General features: G+C 39.1%; 1 pseudogene; it reads right to left on the bottom strand.

Annotated features, from left to right (window-relative positions):
- Positions 1-490: 490 nt before the first annotated feature.
- Positions 491-1103, bottom strand: LOC124108970 (CCR4-NOT transcription complex subunit 7-like; annotated as a pseudogene).
- Between the last annotated feature and the right edge of the window lie 6818 nt (positions 1104-7921).

Here is a 7921-nt window from a genome sequence, read left to right as displayed (position 1 = left end):
AAGATAAAACAAAATTTCTGAAAATACAAAGGACTGGGGCCACTAAAGTGCAAAATTGATGGTCCACAATCTTAAATAGCTAAAACTCCTGCGGAATAGAAGGGAGAGACATGAAACTGGGAAATAAATTACAGTCAGTGCTAGTTAATTTAAGAAAGGGGGAAAAAATCCCAAACTCAAGTAGGTCTCAAATTGTCCAATTATTATTATTATTTTCAAAGTATTCCATGTAACATAGCTTTAGCCATTTTGTCACACATGCTTGCTAGCATGTATATTAGAATAAATTCAAATTTAATCTGGATATACTTCTGTTATTAAGGTCTGAGAAAGGAATGATCATACTAAGTAATCAAAGTCCAAAAACAAGGTGGGCCAAAATGCCGGCAGTGAGGCGAGAATGTGTATATTGTTCAAGGGATTCAAGCAGAGATAAAACCTATATACAAGCATATGTGTAGCTCAAGTAAAATAAAAAGACTATTTCTTGTCATGACTGCTTGTTGGCTTCCTCTTCCTATGCATTCCCTATGCCACTCTGTACTAGGATGAACTAGAATCATGGCCACAGAAATGACCATAATATTTGACATCATTGACATGATCTTCAAGGAACATTTCTCTCCTTTTGAATAAGGCCATTGCTGAAAACAACAAATTTGATCTTGCCTGATGCTATGTCCTATTTTTTATCTCTAGCTGTTCAGTAACTCGTTGTAATCCACTGTTAAGATTTTTTCAGCTCTTCTTGAGGTATTCACATCATAAATGGCAGGAGAAGAACAATCGAAAGACTCTCAAAGAAGTCAAGTTCTTCTTTGGGCAAATTATAATTGGTTGGGATTTTGATTAAATTGCCAAAGTCCTAACCACTGAGAAATGATTATCATTTGACTCCTTCATAGAGGAACAGTCTGAAAGTCACAAGAAGTTCTGCAAAGTACTGGGTCTGTATTCTTTCCTCCTTGTGTTTTTTCAACTGGATACCAGATAATGTTAGCAGCTGTGCAGATTTTGGTGCATACATGTCCTCCATCAAATTAAATGTAAAATGAAACTCAGAGTGAATGCTTTCCTGGAAAGCATTCTCCTTGTTCATTCATAAATTCAGTCCTAGCTCAATTATCAAGTTCATATGATGCTGTAATAGTTGGTATTGATGTTTGGCATTATATCTGAAAGCTTCAATGGGTCTTGTACGCACACCTGAAATCTTGGTTTCCACAGCAACATAATTACATTTTTGAATAATGGTGAATCTTCTCATCTCTTCACCCAGTTACAAGCCTAAACTTCTCAAATTCTTCGGTTCTGATCTACAGTTGCTGCTGGCACTGTGAGGGCACCAGGGAATCAATTTAAACCTTATTTGTTTATTTGTTTCTCTAAGCTCAGGCTACTCCTCCTCCTTACCACAGAGGCAGCACCCAATGACTCCAGCAGGTTCCCCATAGACACTCTGTTCAGTAACTGCGGAAAGGGAGCCAGAGCTTGGCCTCCCCATGCTGCACCACAGCTTTTCACCATAATTATGCTTGTGGATGAGAGAATATTGGTGGAAAATATGATTGGCAAGTTGGAAAAGTAATGGAAAACTCATGTTTGCTACTGTATAGTTCCATGTAATATATTATCTTTTTCTAAAAGAACTTTAAGTTTTTGTGTCAGATATAATGGATCTAGACATATATATAGAAAAGCAATGATAGGTGTCCAGGGAAATTCAGGAAGGCCTTCTTTCTATGAAGTTCAGAATCATCTTCTTTATGAAATTCAGAACTCAGATAATAGAGGTCATTACATAGTGGGAAAAAAACCTGCGTTTAACATCAAATCTGAAGATAGCTGACTACAAATATGAGTGGAAAGAATATGGTCTGACCACCTTGATAGGACAGAGAGACCTTCCAGGACTGAGCCATTTTGGGGTCAGACTAATATCTGGGGTAGGCTCAGATGCAGCCCCTTTTCCTCTTTCTTGCCACTGCAGGATGGAGAAGATGTCCTTTGTGCCACCAGTGAATGGAAGAATAATGTATCATCACACTAAGGCCAAGCGGATCCTGAGATTTCTTTCAAATGAGCCACATCTGAATAAAGGCTACATGATGGTGTTATGGAGCTGTGGGCCTGGATAGGACAGAGAAGCCAGAACCCAAAGTGTCCAGGATAGTCTAAACCTAGAAGAAAGTGTGTGTGTGTGTGTGTGTGTGTGTGTGTGTGTGTGTGTGTGTTTGTGAGAAAGAAACAGAGACAGAGAATGAATAAATATGTATGTGTTCCCTCAGGAAGTCAATTTCACACTCTGAGTAAGAACATGAGTTCCAGTGGCCCCTGTCCTTCTCATGACTTTGCTCACTCTGTAATCTGGCTGTCCTTGCAAACAGTCCCTGGAGATGATGCTCTGTAAAATTCTCCAGGCTTCTGGAGTCGGCAGCTAAAGATGACCCAGAGTTTTGAAGCCTGTTTCCTTTGAAACAGGGTTTATGTTAAGTGTATACCAGATCTTTGAACCAAGATAGCCATGTGCTATAAATTCGACTTAGAGAACACACCTTGTGGAGTGAGGGATGACTGCCCTCATCCTAAGTGCAGGTGTGCGATATAGGCACAAAACCTAGAGGTGCAGAATCCTCAGGACTTAGAAGCTCAGGACAGGGTTTCAACACAGATTCTTTATATTTCTGTACCCTGCCTGAAATTTAAAAACTATGACCTACTGTGGCCCTGGAGTCCCCAGATGTATCTTGGGGATTAATAGGGATTTTAAAATTTTGTTTGGAAGATATCTAATGCATGAAACCACAGAGACCTCAGCAAAATGATTGCAGTGGCTGGGGTTCTGTTCTGGGTGGTCTTAGTAAACAGAGATTTGGGGGATGGAGAAGAATAATGGCCTAGATGAGAGACACTTCCCACCTTCCCCTGTTGATAGGTTTAAGACTCATCTTGTGTAGGCCATTAGTGCATACAGAGGGAGAAAACAGAAAAAGTACAAAAAGGGATAAAGATTAAAAGAAGAAAAAAATCAATAGCCTCTACATGTAGGGACTCAATAGCTGAATGGAAGTACCATTTGTAGGAAAGAATTTAATTATATGTCCATATTAAAGAGAATATTGAGGTTAGAGGGAAGAGAAATTCAGGGATGTGACAAGCATTGGAATAAGATTGTGAAGGTTTCCAAGGTTGTCTGAGCCTTGGTGACCCTCCTCTCTAGAGATGGACATTGGAGAATGAAAACTGCACAAGAAATACTTTATGTGTCTCTAGTACTTAGTGGGAAAATTGGTGTAGACCTGACACTGCCAGAGAGAGGCCTGATGGAGGAAAGAGCAGAGGAGAGAAAGGAGGAGGGTCTGACATCAGTGAGAGTTCAATGAGGTGTGTCCACTGGACCGGTGGACTGGGTCAGACAGTGGAGAATGTATGAATAAGGTAAGGGTCACTGCATAAGTCTTGGATAGAATACTAGTAAGACAAGGTTCTTACTTTATGGAATATGCTGATGAAACTACTTTATGAATGAACATGTCGGTACTGATTTGTGTTTTTAGTTGCTGACTGTAGTCTCTAATCTTGTTTCTTCACTGCAGAGACTATAGTGATATGCCTTTAGGCTCTGTTTGCTCATTCATTTGGTCCTTCCTGAGATGTCCTGTTGTGTGTGAGGTTACAGGTATAACCTGTGTGTTTCTATCTGCTGTTCTTGGACGTTTCCTGCTACAGAGGAATCTACACTACTGGCATCTCCACAGAAGCTCCTCACTGAAGAGAGACAGGGCAAAGGTCTGGGGACACATGGGTTTTTGTATCATTTCCTCATAATCTGAAAGACTGTGAGAAATGATAGCTCCTTCTGCTGCCATGAGCTGTAGCACTATAATAATCAGCCCCATTCTCTGGCTGTAGCCCAAGGATGAGCAAATTACCTGCATTGGGTTTTGTGTTTTTGTATCCAGAGAAGCAGCTGGGGAACCCAGGTCCCTAATTCTTAACTGAGTCTGAGTAGTAGCTGGGAAGATACTGGGGAGAGTTCTCAGGTTTCTGCTGGTACTAGGTATTCCAATAGTCTTCAACAATGAAGTCAATGCTGAGGGAGCAGGTGAGTCTGGCAGATGCTCTTGGAGTTCAGTTGGGAAGAGGGGCTGCTGAGTCAGGACAGGCAGTGAGAGAGAACCTGGCAACAAAGAAAAACATTGGTGCTAGTGCAGGGCACAGATTTAAGTTGTTTGGAGTCTGAAACAGACAGATGGAATAACAGATAATCTGATTGAGGACTATGAAACATGTCCCTATCTGAGCAGTGAAAAGGCATCAACAGGAGAAGAGGAGTCCACGCCATGATGGACACAGACCCCTGAGTTCTACAGTGGAACTGGTGAGCCCCAATTTTTCTTTTCTTTTCCACCCTCTGGAGAGGAAGAGCTGTTCATGCAAATGTGTTCCCATCATGACTTCTACAGCCTCACCATGTGCCATGGTGCTAGAATTCAGCTCACATTGTAGACTCAGGAAGATGCCCCTTGGAGGAACCCTGGGAAAAATCACCTGCTAAAATTGTGCCAAGGCCCTTATTCAGGGACTCTGCCAGAATTTCCATCTGTGAGGGCTCCTTTGAGTAAATTGTCCTTACTGAGCAGCTGTATAGAGACAACCAGTACTACTAAAATGTACCCTGCAGGTCACAAGACATACAGCTTCCCTTGACCCAGAGACTTCAGAGCCTAGCTGGTTTCTACAGTTCAGCAGGTCTGTACACACAAGTGTGGTCTGAGTCCTAGATAATTTGCTACCAATTCATTCATTGAGTGTAAATACTGTATTTTGCCACTTCAAAAAGTTATGTCTTTCATGAGGATACTTAAACATACAATTAAGTGACAATATAAAGTGTTAGCAACTTATTGAAGATGTTGTAAAAATAATATCAATTTATTGATAAATAATTTAGAAGAAGTACACATACTTGATTCTTTACCTACTCAGAATCAACAGTTGGATTCCCACTAATAAAATGTAAAATGATGTGTACTTTGAGGTATATTTTAATAGTTTAATTATATTGCAATTATAATTATATTTATAATTCAACTATTGTAAATAGTTTAATTTAATAGAATAGTTTTAGTATTTTATAAACTGACAGAAGCACAAGAGAACAGAAGCGTTATAGTTGCTGTGCTCTTCTCATGCCATATTGTACAGAATGAAATCCAGTCCAGCACATTCCTTTTCTGGCCATCAATAATTTCCTTCCTTTAAGCACTTCATTTACTGCAGAAGCAGCTCTTCATTTGCAACAAGCCCCAAATTCCTTCATTCTGTATGCAAAAGTTCTCACCCCAGAATAATTTGTTGTAGTGTGGATTGAGGTCTTGAATGGTACAGTTTTGAGTCCCATGATGGATTTGACCTCTGGATTTTTACATTTTGTTAATGAATATTTCACCAGCTCTTATTTAATATAGATATTGCTAGAAAGTCATACAATTCATCCTACTCTGCAATGCATTTGCCCATGGACTCCATCTTCTGTGCCCAGAATTTTTACCAACTCCTTTTGTGATTTATTTACTCAGGAACTGGAGAGTGATCATGTGCTTCTGTACTGTCTTCCCCCAAACCCACGCAATACAGTTCATCCTATTGTTCAACTTTCCCTCACTAAAGGCCATGTTCCTTACCTCTTGCTAAACCTAAGGTCAAATTTCTCATTTGACACTTTGTCCTGAATCAATTTAGTCCCTCAACTGTAAATGTCTAGAAATGAACATCAATCCTGATCTTTGCCTAAGTCCTCCTGTTTTCTCTGGGTTTCCTCCTCTGGAGAATTCAAAAGTTCAATCTGAGGACACAGATAGAAACCCACATAAATCTGGTTATCTCATACTAGACAAGGGTGCCAAAATCATTCACTGGAGAAAAGATAGCCTATTCAACAGATGGTGCTGACAAAACTGGAAATCCATATGTAGCAAAATGAAATTAAACCTCTATGTCTCACCCTGCACAAAAATCCACTCAAAGTGGATCAAAGACTTAGGCGTTAGAATAGAGACCCTGCACTTACTAGAAGAAAAAAATAGGCTCAAATCATCACCATATAAGCCTAGGACATGACTTCCTTAACAAAACTCCTAAAGCTCAAGAAGGAAAATCAAGAATCAGTAAATGTAATGGATTCAAATTCAAAAGTTTCTTCTCAGCAAATGGAACAATTAATAATGTGAGGAGAGAGCCTACAGACTGGGAGAAAATCTTTACGACCTGCACTTCTAATAAAGCATTAATCTCTAAGATATATAAAGTGCTCAAAAAACTTAACACCAAAAACAAACAAAACAAAACAAAAAACCAAATAACCCAATCAATAAATGGGCTGAGGAACTGAACAGACACTTCACAGAAGAAATACAATTAATCAACAAATATATGAAAAAATGTTCATGTCTCTAGCAAATAAAGAAATGCGAATCAAAGCTACTAAAAAATTTCAGCTCACTCTTGTCAGAATTGTAATCATAAAGAATATAGGCAACAATAAATGTTGGTGAGGTTGCGGGGAAAAAGGTATCCTCATACATTGCTGGTGGGAATGCAAATTGGTGCAACCACTATGGAAAGCAGTAGTATGAAGATTCCTCAGAAAACTGGGAATGGAACCACCATTTGACTCAGCTATCCCACTCCTTGGTTTATACCCAAAGGACTTAAATCAACATACTCTGGTGACACAGCCACATCAATGTTTATAGCAGCTCAATTCACAATAGCTAGACTATGGAACCAACCTAGGTATTCCTCAATAGATGAATGGATAAATAAAATGTTGATAATATTCAATAGATGAATGGATAAATAAAATGGTACATATACTCAATGGAATATTACTCCGCTTTAAAGAAGAGTGAAATTATGGCATTTGCCAGTAAATATTTGGAGTTGGAGATTATCATGCTAAGCGAAATAAGCCAATCCCACAAAACCAATGGTCAAATATTTTCTGTAATATGCAGATGCTAATTCACAATAAGGTTGGGGGGCAGTATGGAAGAATAATGTTCCCTTAGATCAGGTAGAGGAAAGTGATGGGAGGGGAGGGGATAGGATGTGGGGATAGGAAATATAGTAGAAGGAAACAGACATTATTACTGTATGTGACTACATGGCCAATATGATTCTGAACATGTACACTCAGAAAAATGAAATTATATCTTATCTATGTATGACATATCAGCATGCGTAAATACATTATACTGTCATGTATAACTAATTAAAAGAAAAAAAACTAAAAAAAGATGAATCTAGATATTCATGCAGTTTTGCTTATTTTCAGGCTGTGTTCTGGGGTCTGTATACACAGAAGTGCCAAAACAAAACAAAATTCTGTTCTAGTTCCTAGTGGAGAAACACATAGTGAGCAGAGTACTGGTGATTTGTCCTCATGTGGCTGATACCACCTGACCATGCTCACCCTGAGCATCTAGAGCCCACTTCTGACTGCTGAGGGCCCCTTTTCTCCCACAGGACATCAGCACAGAACATCTCCACATTCTGTCTATAAGCTTTCCTCACTGTGTACCTCCCTGTACTGTCCAGGTGTACTGCTCACCTGAGTCATGCAGACACACTGGCTAGCTGTTCTCTACTTTCTTTCTTCTTTATCTTCTCTCTCTCTCTCTCTTTAAAATTACATACAGAGTATTCAGAAGGATATTTCCTTACTATGATTATGATAAAAGCATTTTTCTACCTAAATAATCTCCTGTAGATCCATTTCTACATCAAGATAAAATAAACATTAATTTCCCATTTAAAATATCATTGAGCTTCTTCCCAGCCACCCTACCTCAACTCCTCCTCCTACACTCTGAACATAACCACTAATAGATTCATTTTGCAAAGAGGATTCTTGTTC

This window comes from Marmota monax, unplaced genomic scaffold (genome assembly GCF_021218885.2).
Source record: "Marmota monax isolate L192 unplaced genomic scaffold, Marmota_monax_Labrador192_F-V1.1 WCK01_AAM20220418_F8-fsc00414, whole genome shotgun sequence".
NCBI classification, from domain to species: Eukaryota; Metazoa; Chordata; class Mammalia; order Rodentia; family Sciuridae; genus Marmota; species Marmota monax.
The sequence above is the reverse complement of the archived record's forward strand: the minus strand, read 5'-3'. Positions and strand labels throughout refer to the sequence as shown.